General features: G+C 40.1%; 2 long non-coding RNA genes across 9 annotated transcripts; both read right to left on the bottom strand.

Moving 5' to 3' along the window:
- On the bottom strand, nt 1-6,383 carry LOC134433040 (uncharacterized). 5 transcript variants are annotated; one of them, XR_010031458.1, is made up of 8 exons: nt 5,691-6,383; nt 4,922-4,986; nt 4,420-4,517; nt 4,268-4,331; nt 3,524-3,578; nt 3,073-3,382; nt 2,615-2,732; nt 2-1,480 (listed from the first exon to the last, which is right to left on the bottom strand). It is a non-coding gene; the product is annotated as an uncharacterized LOC134433040 (long non-coding RNA). The 5 variants fall into 5 exon arrangements; XR_010031460.1 differs by lacking the exon at nt 5,691-6,383 and having other exon boundaries at nt 1-1,480; nt 3,501-3,578; nt 4,922-5,344; XR_010031461.1 differs by lacking the exon at nt 4,420-4,517 and having other exon boundaries at nt 5,691-6,137.
- Nucleotides 6,384-8,362: 1,979 nt separating this feature from the next.
- Nucleotides 8,363-14,829, bottom strand: LOC134433042 (uncharacterized). Of its 4 annotated transcripts, XR_010031468.1 has the most exons (8): nt 14,199-14,829; nt 13,432-13,496; nt 12,930-13,027; nt 12,778-12,841; nt 12,034-12,088; nt 11,583-11,892; nt 11,125-11,242; nt 8,364-9,991 (listed from the first exon to the last, which is right to left on the bottom strand). It is a non-coding gene; the product is annotated as an uncharacterized LOC134433042 (long non-coding RNA). The 4 variants fall into 4 exon arrangements; XR_010031470.1 differs by lacking the exon at nt 14,199-14,829 and having other exon boundaries at nt 8,363-9,991; nt 12,011-12,088; nt 13,432-13,617; XR_010031469.1 differs by lacking the exon at nt 12,930-13,027 and having other exon boundaries at nt 14,199-14,646.
- Between the last annotated feature and the right edge of the window lie 1,440 nt (nt 14,830-16,269).

Raw genomic sequence — 16,269 nt, 5'->3', positions numbered from 1 at the left:
TATGTTACAATTATATACCATATATTATAGTTCTATGTATGTATCTGTTATCTATATTTATGTTTACCACTCTAATGTTAGATTTATTTTTAAATGTATATTTATTTCTGTTTTCATCTCTATATTAAACCATGTCAGTTCATTAACCCGACACACCAGAGCCACAACAATACTGTACCTTTGTCAGCGCCGGCACGCAGCACACGCCCATCCCATCGCAGCACAGCAAAACAAAACCTGTTTCTATTACTAACGGAACAAACATCCCACAACACTGAACCCTAATAAAAACTCAAATAAACCTAACTGTAAATAAATTTTAAATCCCACTATAAAGCAGCCCGAAACCTCCGCACATGCTCATCATAAACTTCCTCCTAAACCAGTATCTCAAAAACCCCAAAAAACTCAAACACACCTTGAAAATGACACAACTGCTAATAAAAACAAACACACAATAAAAATTCAAGCAAAGCAACTCACTAGACTCAAAACTGTACAACTGATCCTAAACATTACTAAAAAAAGTCCCCAAAGCTCTACCTTTAGGCTAATGCACAAATAATAACCTATAATCTATCAAAGTTATTTGAAAAAATTAAAACAAAAAATAAAAACCATGAAAATAAAAAACCTAAACCATTAAAATACTAAAAAATATCACTACCTAAATTAAAAAACATATTGCCTATAAAATCCCACCATATAAATGCCCCTGTCCCAAAAAATAAAAATAAAAAAAACTATTGAACCACAAAGAAATCAGAACTTAGGAACACCAAAACCATAATGTTCAAAAAGTCACACCACATCCCTTATCATACACCAACTACAAACAAGATAAAACAATACAATGAATTCTTAAAAACCACCTTAAAACCACTACATTGAAAAACATTTCAAAAATTAAAAACTGCATTTAACAAAAGCCATCTAATAAATTCACACCCAAATCTCCAGCAGCCCAGCTGGCCCTACCAAAGCTCTATGTTTATACATACAGTAAACAAAACCAAAATCCCAGTATTACCCATCAGAAATCTATGAAAGAACCCTATTGAAATTAATCCTGCCTCAAATACAAACCAACCCATCCAGAAAGTCAGCTTCACTCAAAAAACAATTTACACAGACTTAATAATACCAAGAAATAAAACAACACACCATATACCACCAATGAATATAAGAGTGAAGGAAAAAAAAAAAAAAAACACTACATTTTTTCCTTTTTGTTTTTTAAGCTAACTTCTTTTATTAGCTAGAACAAAATCTTTTGCCAGGACTGTAGCAACAACTTCTTTTTCTTCTTCTCCTTCTAAAATGTCCCTTCTCACTCCCAAATTCCTCTCAACTCCTGAGTTTACATCCAAGCAAGAAGCAAAATTCGTGCACTCGTGCGTTCGCTGCTCCTGTCAGATTCTCTGTTTCCCTCCACATCTTCTTACACTTTCAGTCCTCACGCTGTCCCGCCGTGATGAGTCTGACAGAAGAATTGGCACAAGTTAACAGAGCATTTCCCTCCCTCTGCTTTCCTCAGCGCATTTCAATCCATCCCAGGCCTGCAGTGATGCACGCTCACCCCAAAGCTCACAGCAAGCGTGCAGCAGCTCAGGCTCACTCGGCTCCAGGGCCCAGAGCCTGCAGGCCCTGCAGCTGCCACACGGATGGACCTGGTTCCCTCCCCGGGTGCCCAGAGGGAAACCTGAGGGCAGGCGTCCACCCCGAGGGGGCACCCGCAGCCCCGGGCAGGCATGGAGTCGCCGGCTGCTCTCTGGGGACGACACCCTCCCTGCAGGCCACACTGCCTCGTCCTCTCCCTCCCTGGGGGACAGGCACCTCCAGGGTCTGTGACCTTCCGTCAGCATCCAGGTGCTGTGTCAGAGCCAGAGGGCTCAATTCGTGGCGAGTACCGATGGCACGCAAATGGCAGCCCGAGGAAATCGTGTTCTGGGCTCTAAGTGCTTGGGACAGGGTCTGATTTTTTGTTTTGTACTTGTATGATGATTAGTACAACAGGGCTCTGATCGATGACATGGCAACACAGAATTAAAAACTCCTCGACAGGATTACATCGACTTCTAGGAAAAGACAAAAGCTTAGGACCCTTCTGAAATCTACTTTTAATCCAAAGCACGGGGATTGTCAGCATGCTGCACCTTCCAGCTTTTCAAAGCAGCTTACCTCTGAAGACCAGGAAACATTGATTTCTACAGAAACAATGGGCAACCCCCAGGCTAATCGCAGCACTACTGTTTAATAGGGGACCTGCCAGCGTGCCAGTCCAGCTTCAAGTGTGCTTTACTTCAGTCTAACGTCCCCACAAAATTCTTCTCACATCTTCCAACCCTAAAATCTTATTTTCCCCTAAAGCTTCTCTTCATCAGCAATTTCCAAGTAACATGGTATTTTTACAACATTCAAAAATGTCATGCTGGACTGTGCTAGAGAGTAATCTGCAAATATCAGCTTAGCAAAGTTTGAATTGACTTGTCCAGAGAAAAAAACTACAAGTGAACACCTACACCTGCCTACAAAGAGCTAACAAGCCCCTGGCAGCTGCCAGCATCAAAGCACAGCGGATGTCTCTAATACAGGGTAAGGATAACAATATCACCTTCTGTTCTCTCCAGCTTCTTTTCCCTGCAGTCATATTTTGCTTCTTATGATTTTTTTAGTCTCTGTATCTTCTTGGGCAGCACCGAGCCCGACGACAAGGATACGAGAGTCTTTCCCTGCCGGACGGAGAGAACCAGGAAAACAGTTAAAATAAGAACAGGGCAGTTTGAAATTCGTACTTGCAACGAGAAGCAGCGCCTAACCAACAGAACAAAAGTAAACAAAGCATGATACCTCCCTGGGGACAGTAGACTTACAAACTCTCCAGGATTTACAATTCTAGCCACCAACCCCTTCAGGACAGCAGCCAAGTGTCCCATGGGGTGGTGCTGCACCAAAGAACCATCTGAGAGGTTCCAAAGAGTGAAAGGCACAATATTTTGCAAAGACAAAAAATCTTGCAAAATAACAAAAATACAATAGATGTACACTACAGGGCAAGAGTACAAGTGTTACCTTTGGGAGCTGGAACCATCCAGGCGAGCACCTGATAACTGGATCCTCACCAGAGTTTGAACCCTTCAGGACACAGAAGGGTTTTCCCCAGGAATTTCACAGACTGAGTTTTGATAGAAGCACGCTCGCCGGATCCTCAGAAACGTCGCCCGTTCTCCAGGCGTCTGGAGAGAACTGCAAATGGCTCTCACGTAGTTGGAGCTGGTTCTGTAAGGTCTCAGGGTGAATTTCACCAGATGCAACCAAATTGGGCAACTCCCAGTGGGACAGAAGGAACCCAAAGCTTGGGTAAGCAGAGCTGCAGCAAATACTGAGGAAACAAACATAACAGCGTAAAAAATAATAAACCATCCTTTTTTTTCTCTTGCTTTTGTTTGTTTCTCTTATTCAGATCAGCATAGCAATTAAAGAGAAGGTGAAAAACTCACCATTACTGAACATTTCATCTCACCTGTAAGCTGAGCATCCTTAGCATAGAGGACTCCAAAGTTAAAATTCACCGATCCCTGGGAAATAAAGCCAAATATCGTATGGTAAACAATCAAACAGCAGACACAAAAATTTGTTTCCTCTAAGCACTTTCAGGTATGTATGCATCTTTGCATTACACATGAGAACATACACTTTATACCATCACCTAATACATAATAATTTACCTTTAAATTTTGATAGTATAGCATGAATTTTTAACTTAAACTGGTGATCTATTATTATTCAGTTGGTGCCTAAAGTTATTTCTGCTGTCACGTTCAAAAAAACATGTTTTTTTTTACTGGAATGAGCAATTGATTTCAAAGTCATCACAAGCCCACCAAAACACAAAGCTGGGTTCACCGGACGGGTCTGTGAGCTAGAAGTAGTTAGGCTTGTACTTCCCTCTTGTTCTTCCAGAACCAATAAATCCTGTCAACAAAACCAGGATCTTTAGCCCGCTGCTGTGAAAGATTCTACAAGGATGATGGTTTGATTTGTGTTTAGAAGTTTTGATTTGAAATGGCCAGTCCAATGGATAAAGACAGTTTAAGTAGTATTACATTACTATTATTATTATTTCTATTATTATTTTTACTATTACTACTGCTATTGTTATCACCTGCTACTGGAAGAAACAAACCAGTAGTACCTATACTTAATTACTTTTATTCCCAGGAAATAATAAAGAAAAAGAACCAAACCAAAAAAAGTCACTTCATACCTTTTATATCAAGGGATGAAAAATTTCTCTTGGGCTCTTCTCCCATTTATCAAGACTCATAGCACTGAAAGGCAAACAAAACAGTGCTTTATAGAAGGCCAAGTGCACGTTTCAAGGCTGAACCACCAACTGATTGCAGTGACAGCACTTACAACATGAATCGTTCCCAGAGCCTCTGTTCAATGGAATGTTCTGTGGAACTGCCATTTCTTTCCCAAAATACTAACTTCCAACACTTATTAAACGTATTCTGTATTTTAAAACAAAAGAAGTTAGTGAGACTCTGTGCGGAGATCAGGTTCTCTGTTCCATCACCCTTCCCTTTGGCTCTACACTGAACCATGGTGAGCATCTGAGGAGTGCTCAATAATCAATTCTATTTCTCTCTTTTTCTAGTTCTCTCTATTCCTAAATCATTCAAGACAAGTCAAATGAAAAATGACAAGTTCAGCATCAAAGTCACACTTTTCCCCTTTGTCTGGTCAACAACAGGCTCTAAATCCACTTATTGCTGCCTTCAAGGTTTAAGACTTGCAAAACCATTTTTACGTGTTTTACAGGTTTATCATAAAACCCACAGAACGCAAGCTCTGAATTACAGGAAAAGGTACACAGGCAAATATCTAAAGGGATCACTTATTTGTAAATACATACCTTGATAGAGAGCGCACTGAGAACCTTTCCGTGGGACTCTAAGGGACGCATGCTTCCTGAGCACCCTGTAAACAAGAAAAGCTACGATCTATTACAGGACATCCCCACTTTTTCTACATATTCAAATAGGATTTTTAATAAAAACAGTTCAGTTACAAAAGAAGGAAGAAAACCAAGCTAATTTTACTCAGCTGTATTTACTGCCGATTTAGAGAAAAATGCCGGGCCGCGTCGCCCGTTGCGTCACACGCCGCGCCGGCAGCACGGCCTGCCGGGAGATGTAGTCTCGGGCTGACAGCCACGGCTCCGTCCCCCGGGAGCCACCGGCATCTGCAGTCCCTGCCGGGCATCAAACGGGTCCTTCGCCCCAGGGCGGGGAAGGACCTGAGGCAGCACCGCTCCTCCCGGATACCCTCTCTTTTTCTCTCCAACTCTTTTTACTTTTTTCACCCTGTTTTTCTCCACTTCCCTTCCCTCTTGCCCTCCTGCTTCCTTTCCTTTCCTTTCCTTTTTTTTTTTTTTTTTCCTTTTTTTCCCTTCCCCTTTCCCTTTCTTTTTCTTGTATTTCTAATCTTGCTTTTCCTTTCTAGCTTTAGAATAAAAAAGCAGCAGTAGTAACTTTCAGGCTACCTGGGAGTAAAAAAAACCCCAAAACTATAATGATTGAAAGAAAAGTATTTATTTCCCTGGGAGCCTGAAATTTTCTACTGCTGCACATGACACAGAGCTTTTTATTCCTTCTTATATATAGTTGATATTTTATACTCACTTTATACACCGCCCCCTGCCGTCTGCACCGGCGCTCTGCAGGCAGAGCGCTGCGGCGTCGTTCGGTTCCGTTTAAATAAACTCGGCTAAATTAGGCTTGGTTCGGCTTAGGTCTAAAATCGTTTCGGTTCGGCTTTTCGTCTAAATTCGGCTTTTCCGGCTCTTCGGCTGAACTCGGCCCGGTTGGGCTGAACTCGGTCATATTCGGCTCTTTGTCTAAACGCGGCCAATGTCGGCTACACTCGGCTCCCGGTTACACTCGGCTACACTCGGCTCTTCGTCTCAAGTCGGCTGTGTTCGGCTACACTCGGCTCTTCGTCTCAAGTCGGCTGTTGTCGGCTACACTCGGCTCTTCGTCTCAAGTCGGCTGTTGTCGGCTAAACTCGTCTCTTCGGCTCATCTCGGCTCTTTTCGGCCACACTCGGCTCTTCGGCTCAACTCGGCTGTCTTCGCCCACACTCGGCTCTTCGGAATAATTCGGCCCGGCTCGGCTCCCTCGGGGCGGGAAGGCGGCCGTGAGAGGACCCCGGCACAGCGAGGCGTTTACCCAGATGCCTCTCACAAACCCGCCGAAATACGCCCGCCCGCGGCGCCCCTGACACCATAGCATGTGTCGGGTACACTTGAAACGCCACAGAAAATACCACCGGGGCCGCGCCGGGGTCGGTATTCCATGCAGGCAGTCCAGTGACACCCACCCGGTCCTCCACTTCCCCGCCCTTTTCGCCGCCATGCTGAGAAGGTCAATTAAAAGTCCGCGACATCGCCCACGCGCCACTCCCAAGCTGGCGGCCTCTCGGTGCACGGCTGCAGTACCGCGCTCTGCCCACAAGGCGGCAGCACTGCCGCCCGCCCCGGCCGGGGGCGCAGCGCGCCTCGGGGCTGCGGGCAGCGAAGGCGGCAAAAGAGAACAGGGGCGACCCCCGCCGAAAACTGCTCTGAAATAAACGCCCCAAAACAACCGGGAAGAGGGAAAAAAAAACTTCTGCCTCTAATCTAATAGGATAAAACAAAACAAAACCCCAACAATTTCTTTAAAAAAACAAATTAAATATTTAAAATTTTTCTTTCATATTAATATTCACATTTCTATTTAATAATGTATATTGATGTACACTGTCCATTTATACATTTGTTTTTATGAATACATTTCTATTCCATATTGCATATATCCCTAAAATTTAAATTTATTTTTATATTTTTATACATATTTTTACATAGTAAGTATATATTTCTGTTAGGATTTTTACTTCTGTAACACTCACAGTACTCAAAATAAAACCCCTGCCTCTACCCCATACATGGCAAATAAAACCCCCTTTCATTTCAACTGTATTTAAATTTTTTAAAAAAATATTTTTCAAATTTATATTTAAAATGTTTACTGATGTATGATCGATTTTGCATTCATATTTAGCGATTTATTTATAAATTTATATTCTATGTTACATGTGTTCCTATTACTTATATTTTTATATACTTTTATTCAAATCTTTATATATCTATTATATCTTTCTGTGTTAGGATTTTTCCATCTGTAACACTTACATTATTTAAAATAAAACCCCTGCCTCTACCCACATTAAAGCCAAAAAGAACCTCAGTCTTCTCAACTGTATTTAAATATTTTTTAAAATTCTATTTTCCAGGTTCATATTCACTTTTACATTTAAAATGTATACTAATGTATACTCTTATTTGTGTTCTCCATTACATCTCTTCCTATTATTTATATTTACTTCTATTTTGTGTTTATATATATATATTTATATCTTGATTTTATATCTCACTATTTAGAAATATATAACAATAATATCTACATTCATATTATTTAAAATAAAAACCCTGCCTCTAACCCAATAATAAAAAAGACCCCAACCCTTTCTTTTAAAAAATATTTAAATAGCTTTTATCCTTATGTCTGATTTTTATATTCCTATTTGTATTTATAATAATGTATATTAATGTCTATTACTTACTTATACATTTATCTTTACCAATGTCAAGTTATGAATAAATTTACATTCTATATTACATCTGATGCGAGGAGTTATTTATATATTTTTATACATATTTTTATACATTGATTAAATATTTCTGCGTCAAGATTTTTACTTCTCTAACACTTATAATATTCAAAATAAAACCCCTGCCTCTACTTAAATAAAAGCCAAAACATTCCCTTTCTTTTAAACTATATTTACATATTTTTATATTTATATTCCCGTATAATGTTATTTATATTCTATACTACAACTCTTCATATTACTTACATATATTTATATATAAATTTATATTCATGCTTTAGCAATTTCTCTTCAGATATTTATTATATATTTCTATCTTAAGATCCACATTTCTGTATTACTTATATTATTTAAAATAAAACTCCTGCCTCTAACCAAATAAAAACTAAGGACACCCCTTTATTTGAACCAGATTTAAAATGCAGGAAGTAAATTTATTTTTCAAAATTATAATGATATTTATATGGATATTTTTGTTTATTTTATTCATAGATATTATATATATTAGAGAGAATACCTTCTAATATAATCATAGATATATATTTTCTGTATTATATATATTTTCTTACTCATATTTGTTTAAATTAAATATGTATAGATATTTGTATTTCTATATATATTTGTATATCTGAATTTATATTTTATTTCTATCATTTAAAAACCCCAGACTATAACCTAATAACACCCCCCAATTTACTTTAACTCTATTTAAATATTTTTATATTTACAATCTATATTTATATATCTTTTTGTATATATATATATATATAAAATAGACTATCATTTATCTGTATGATATGTTACAATTATATACCATATATTATAGTTCTATGTATGTATCTGTTATCTATATTTATGTTTACCACTCTAATGTTAGATTTATTTTTAAATGTATATTTATTTCTGTTTTCATCTCTATATTAAACCATGTCAGTTCATTAACCCGACACACCAGAGCCACAACAATACTGTACCTTTGTCAGCGCCGGCACGCAGCACACGCCCATCCCATCGCAGCACAGCAAAACAAAACCTGTTTCTATTACTAACGGAACAAACATCCCACAACACTGAACCCTAATAAAAACTCAAATAAACCTAACTGTAAATAAATTTTAAATCCCACTATAAAGCAGCCCGAAACCTCCGCACATGCTCATCATAAACTTCCTCCTAAACCAGTATCTCAAAAACCCCAAAAAACTCAAACACACCTTGAAAATGACACAACTGCTAATAAAAACAAACACACAATAAAAATTCAAGCAAAGCAACTCACTAGACTCAAAACTGTACAACTGATCCTAAACATTACTAAAAAAAGTCCCCAAAGCTCTACCTTTAGGCTAATGCACAAATAATAACCTATAATCTATCAAAGTTATTTGAAAAAATTAAAACAAAAAATAAAAACCATGAAAATAAAAAACCTAAACCATTAAAATACTAAAAAATATCACTACCTAAATTAAAAAACATATTGCCTATAAAATCCCACCATATAAATGCCCCTGTCCCAAAAAATAAAAATAAAAAAAACTATTGAACCACAAAGAAATCAGAACTTAGGAACACCAAAACCATAATGTTCAAAAAGTCACACCACATCCCTTATCATACACCAACTACAAACAAGATAAAACAATACAATGAATTCTTAAAAACCACCTTAAAACCACTACATTGAAAAACATTTCAAAAATTAAAAACTGCATTTAACAAAAGCCATCTAATAAATTCACACCCAAATCTCCAGCAGCCCAGCTGGCCCTACCAAAGCTCTATGTTTATACATACAGTAAACAAAACCAAAATCCCAGTATTACCCATCAGAAATCTATGAAAGAACCCTATTGAAATTAATCCTGCCTCAAATACAAACCAACCCATCCAGAAAGTCAGCTTCACTCAAAAAACAATTTACACAGACTTAATAATACCAAGAAATAAAACAACACACCATATACCACCAATGAATATAAGAGTGAAGGAAAAAAAAAAAAAACCACTACATTTTTTCCTTTTTGTTTTTTAAGCTAACTTCTTTTATTAGCTAGAACAAAATCTTTTGCCAGGACTGTAGCAACAACTTCTTTTTCTTCTTCTCCTTCTAAAATGTCCCTTCTCACTCCCAAATTCCTCTCAACTCCTGAGTTTACATCCAAGCAAGAAGCAAAATTCGTGCACTCGTGCGTTCGCTGCTCCTGTCAGATTCTCTGTTTCCCTCCACATCTTCTTACACTTTCAGTCCTCACGCTGTCCCGCCGTGATGAGTCTGACAGAAGAATTGGCACAAGTTAACAGAGCATTTCCCTCCCTCTGCTTTCCTCAGCGCATTTCAATCCATCCCAGGCCTGCGGTGATGCACGCTCACCCCAAAGCTCACAGCAAGCGTGCAGCAGCTCAGGCTCACTCGGCTCCAGGGCCCAGAGCCTGCAGGCCCTGCAGCTGCCACACGGATGGACCTGTTCCCTCCCCGGGTGCCCAGAGGGAAACCTGAGGGCAGGCGTCCACCCCGAGGGGGCACCCGCAGCCCCGGGCAGGGATGGAGTCGCCGGCTGCTCTCTGGGGACGACACCCTCCCTGCAGGCCACACTGCCTCGTCCTCTCCCTCCCTGGGGGACAGGCACCTCCAGGGTCTGTGACCTTCCGTCAGCATCCAGGTGCTGTGTCAGAGCCAGAGGGCTCAATTCGTGGCGAGTACCGATGGCACGCAAATGGCAGCCCGAGGAAATCGTGTTCTGGGCTCTAAGTGCTTGGGACAGGGTCTGATTTTTTGTTTTGTACTTGTATGATGATTAGTACAACAGGGCTCTGATCGATGACATGGCAACACAGAATTAAAAACTCCTCGACAGGATTACATCGACTTCTAGGAAAAGACAAAAGCTTAGGACCCTTCTGAAATCTACTTTTAATCCAAAGCACGGGGATTGTCAGCATGCTGCACCTTCCAGCTTTTCAAAGCAGCTTACCTCTGAAGACCAGGAAACATTGATTTCTACAGAAACAATGGGCAACCCCCAGGCTAATCGCAGCACTACTGTTTAATAGGGGACCTGCCAGCGTGCCAGTCCAGCTTCAAGTGTGCTTTACTTCAGTCTAACGTCCCCACAAAATTCTTCTCACATCTTCCAACCCTAAAATCTTATTTTCCCCTAAAGCTTCTCTTCATTAGCAATTTCCAAGTAACATGGTATTTTTACAACATTCAAAAATGTCATGCTGGACTGTGCTAGAGAGTAATCTGCAAATATCAGCTTAGCAAAGTTTGAATTGACTTGTCCAGAGAAAAAAACTACAAGTGAACACCTACACCTGCCTACAAAGAGCTAACAAGCCCCTGGCAGCTGCCAGCATCAAAGCACAGCGGATGTCTCTAATACAGGGTAAGGATAACAATATCACCTTCTGTTCTCTCCAGCTTCTTTTCCCTGCAGTCATATTTTGCTTCTTATGATTTTTTTAGTCTCTGTATCTTCTTGGGCAGCACCGAGCCCGACGACAAGGATACGAGAGTCTTTCCCTGCCGGACGGAGAGAACCAGGAAAACAGTTAAAATAAGAACAGGGCAGTTTGAAATTCGTACTTGCAACGAGAAGCAGCGCCTAACCAACAGAACAAAAGTAAACAAAGCATGATACCTCCCTGGGGACAGTAGACTTACAAACTCTCCAGGATTTACAATTCTAGCCACCAACCCCTTCAGGACAGCAGCCAAGTGTCCCATGGGGTGGTGCTGCACCAAAGAACCATCTGAGAGGTTCCAAAGAGTGAAAGGCACAATATTTTGCAAAGACAAAAAATCTTGCAAAATAACAAAAATACAATAGATGTACACTACAGGGCAAGAGTACAAGTGTTACCTTTGGGAGCTGGAACCATCCAGGCGAGCACCTGATAACTGGATCCTCACCAGAGTTTGAACCCTTCAGGACACAGAAGGGTTTTCCCCAGGAATTTCACAGACTGAGTTTTGATAGAAGCACGCTCGCCGGATCCTCAGAAACGTCGCCCGTTCTCCAGGCGTCTGGAGAGAACTGCAAATGGCTCTCACGTAGTTGGAGCTGGTTCTGTAAGGTCTCAGGGTGAATTTCACCAGATGCAACCAAATTGGGCAACTCCCAGTGGGACAGAAGGAACCCAAAGCTTGGGTAAGCAGAGCTGCAGCAAATACTGAGGAAACAAACATAACAGCGTAAAAAATAATAAACCATCCTTTTTTTTCTCTTGCTTTTGTTTGTTTCTCTTATTCAGATCAGCATAGCAATTAAAGAGAAGGTGAAAAACTCACCATTACTGAACATTTCATCTCACCTGTAAGCTGAGCATCCTTAGCATAGAGGACTCCAAAGTTAAAATTCACCGATCCCTGGGAAATAAAGCCAAATATCGTATGGTAAACAATCAAACAGCAGACACAAAAATTTGTTTCCTCTAAGCACTTTCAGGTATGTATGCATCTTTGCATTACACATGAGAACATACACTTTATACCATCACCTAATACATAATAATTTACCTTTAAATTTTGATAGTATAGCATGAATTTTTAACTTAAACTGGTGATCTATTATTATTCAGTTGGTGCCTAAAGTTATTTCTGCTGTCACGTTCAAAAAAACATGTTTTTTTTTACTGGAATGAGCAATTGATTTCAAAGTCATCACAAGCCCACCAAAACACAAAGCTGGGTTCACCGGACGGGTCTGTGAGCTAGAAGTAGTTAGGCTTGTACTTCCCTCTTGTTCTTCCAGAACCAATAAATCCTGTCAACAAAACCAGGATCTTTAGCCCGCTGCTGTGAAAGATTCTACAAGGATGATGGTTTGATTTGTGTTTAGAAGTTTTGATTTGAAATGGCCAGTCCAATGGATAAAGACAGTTTAAGTAGTATTACATTACTATTATTATTATTTCTATTATTATTTTTACTATTACTACTGCTATTGTTATCACCTGCTACTGGAAGAAACAAACCAGTAGTACCTATACTTAATTACTTTTATTCCCAGGAAATAATAAAGAAAAAGAACCAAACCAAAAAAAGTCACTTCATACCTTTTATATCAAGGGATGAAAAATTTCTCTTGGGCTCTTCTCCCATTTATCAAGACTCATAGCACTGAAAGGCAAACAAAACAGTGCTTTATAGAAGGCCAAGTGCACGTTTCAAGGCTGAACCACCAACTGATTGCAGTGACAGCAGTTACAACATGAATCGTTCCCAGAGCCTCTGTTCAATGGAATGTTCTGTGGAACTGCCATTTCTTTCCCAAAATACTAACTTCCAACACTTATTAAACGTATTCTGTATTTTAAAACAAAAGAAGTTAGTGAGACTCTGTGCGGAGATCAGGTTCTCTGTTCCATCACCCTTCCCTTTGGCTCTACACTGAACCATGGTGAGCATCTGAGGAGTGCTCAATAATCAATTCTATTTCTCTCTTTTTCTAGTTCTCTCTATTCCTAAATCATTCAAGACAAGTCAAATGAAAAATGACAAGTTCAGCATCAAAGTCACACTTTTCCCCTTTGTCTGGTCAACAACAGGCTCTAAATCCACTTATTGCTGCCTTCAAGGTTTAAGACTTGCAAAACCATTTTTACATGTTTTACAGGTTTATCATAAAACCCACAGAACGCAAGCTCTGAATTACAGGAAAAGGTACACAGGCAAATATCTAAAGGGATCACTTATTTGTAAATACATACCTTGATAGAGAGCGCACTGAGAACCTTTCCGTGGGACTCTAAGGGACGCATGCTTCCTGAGCACCCTGTAAACAAGAAAAGCTACGATCTATTACAGGACATCCCCACTTTTTCTACATATTCAAATAGGATTTTTAATAAAAACAGTTCAGTTACAAAAGAAGGAAGAAAACCAAGCTAATTTTACTCAGCTGTATTTACTGCCGATTTAGAGAAAAATGCCGGGCCGCGTCGCCCGTTGCGTCACACGCCGCGCCGGCAGCACGGCCTGCCGGGAGATGTAGTCTCGGGCTGACAGCCACGGCTCCGTCCCCCGGGAGCCACCGGCATCTGCAGTCCCTGCCGGGCATCAAACGGGTCCTTCGCCCCAGGGCGGGGAAGGACCTGAGGCAGCACCGCTCCTCCCGGATACCCTCTCTTTTTCTCTCCAACTCTTTTTACTTTTTTCACCCTGTTTTTCTCCACTTCCCTTCCCTCTTGCCCTCCTGCTTCCTTTCCTTTCCTTTCCTTTTTTTTTTTTTTTCCTTTTTTTCCCTTCCCCTTTCCCTTTCTTTTTCTTGTATTTCTAATCTTGCTTTTCCTTTCTAGCTTTAGAATAAAAAAGCAGCAGTAGTAACTTTCAGGCTACCTGGGAGTAAAAAAAACCCCAAAACTATAATGATTGAAAGAAAAGTATTTATTTCCCTGGGAGCCTGAAATTTTCTACTGCTGCACATGACACAGAGCTTTTTATTCCTTCTTATATATAGTTGATATTTTATACTCACTTTATACACCGCCCCCTGCCGTCTGCACCGGCGCTCTGCAGGCAGAGCGCTGCGGCGTCGTTCGGTTCCGTTTAAATAAACTCGGCTAAATTAGGCTTGGTTCGGCTTAGGTCTAAAATCGTTTCGGTTCGGCTTTTCGTCTAAATTCGGCTTTTCCGGCTCTTCGGCTGAACTCGGCCCGGTTGGGCTGAACTCGGTCATATTCGGCTCTTTGTCTAAACGCGGCCAATGTCGGCTACACTCGGCTCCCGGTTACACTCGGCTACACTCGGCTCTTCGTCTCAAGTCGGCTGTGTTCGGCTACACTCGGCTCTTCGTCTCAAGTCGGCTGTTGTCGGCTACACTCGGCTCTTCGTCTCAAGTCGGCTGTTGTCGGCTAAACTCGTCTCTTCGGCTCATCTCGGCTCTTTTCGGCCACACTCGGCTCTTCGGCTCAACTCGGCTGTCTTCGCCCACACTCGGCTCTTCGGAATAATTCGGCCCGGCTCGGCTCCCTCGGGGCGGGAAGGCGGCCGTGAGAGGACCCCGGCACAGCGAGGCGTTTACCCAGATGCCTCTCACAAACCCGCCGAAATACGCCCGCCCGCGGCGCCCCTGACACCATAGCATGTGTCGGGTACACTTGAAACGCCACAGAAAATACCACCGGGGCCGCGCCGGGGTCGGTATTCCATGCAGGCAGTCCAGTGACACCCACCCGGTCCTCCACTTCCCCGCCCTTTTCGCCGCCATGCTGAGAAGGTCAATTAAAAGTCCGCGACATCGCCCACGCGCCACTCCCAAGCTGGCGGCCTCTCGGTGCACGGCTGCAGTACCGCGCTCTGCCCACAAGGCGGCAGCACTGCCGCCCGCCCCGGCCGGGGGCGCAGCGCGCCTCGGGGCTGCGGGCAGCGAAGGCGGCAAAAGAGAACAGGGGCGACCCCCGCCGAAAACTGCTCTGAAATAAACGCCCCAAAACAACCGGGAAGAGGGAAAAAAAAACTTCTGCCTCTAATCTAATAGGATAAAACAAAACAAAACCCCAACAATTTCTTTAAAAAAACAAATTAAATATTTAAAATTTTTCTTTCATATTAATATTCACATTTCTATTTAATAATGTATATTGATGTACACTGTCCATTTATACATTTGTTTTTATGAATACATTTCTATTCCATATTGCATATATCCCTAAAATTTAAATTTATTTTTATATTTTTATACATATTTTTACATAGTAAGTATATATTTCTGTTAGGATTTTTACTTCTGTAACACTCACAGTACTCAAAATAAAACCCCTGCCTCTACCCCATACATGGCAAATAAAACCCCCTTTCATTTCAACTGTATTTAAATTTTTTAAAAAAATATTTTTCAAATTTATATTTAAAATGTTTACTGATGTATGATCGATTTTGCATTCATATTTAGCGATTTATTTATAAATTTATATTCTATGTTACATGTGTTCCTATTACTTATATTTTTATATACTTTTATTCAAATCTTTATATATCTATTATATCTTTCTGTGTTAGGATTTTTCCATCTGTAACACTTACATTATTTAAAATAAAACCCCTGCCTCTACCCACATTAAAGCCAAAAAGAACCTCAGTCTTCTCAACTGTATTTAAATATTTTTAAAATTCTATTTTCCAGGTTCATATTCACTTTTACATTTAAAATGTATACTAATGTATACTCTTATTTGTGTTCTCCATTACATCTCTTCCTATTATTTATATTTACTTCTATTTTGTGTTTATATATATATATTTATATCTTGATTTTATATCTCACTATTTAGAAATATATAACAATAATATCTACATTCATATTATTTAAAATAAAAACCCTGCCTCTAACCCAATAATAAAAAAGACCCCAACCCTTTCTTTTAAAAAATATTTAAATAGCTTTTATCCTTATGTCTGATTTTTATATTCCTATTTGTATTTATAATAATGTATATTAATGTCTATTACTTACTTATACATTTATCTTTACCAATGTCAAGTTATGAATAAATTTACATTCTATATTACATCTGATGCGAGGAGTTATTTATATATTTTTATACATA

Source organism: Melospiza melodia (genome assembly GCF_035770615.1).
Source record: "Melospiza melodia melodia isolate bMelMel2 chromosome 17 unlocalized genomic scaffold, bMelMel2.pri SUPER_17_unloc_1, whole genome shotgun sequence".
NCBI classification, from domain to species: domain Eukaryota; kingdom Metazoa; phylum Chordata; class Aves; order Passeriformes; family Passerellidae; genus Melospiza; species Melospiza melodia.
Note: the sequence above shows the minus strand (reverse complement) of the source record. Positions and strands in the feature narration are given on the sequence as shown.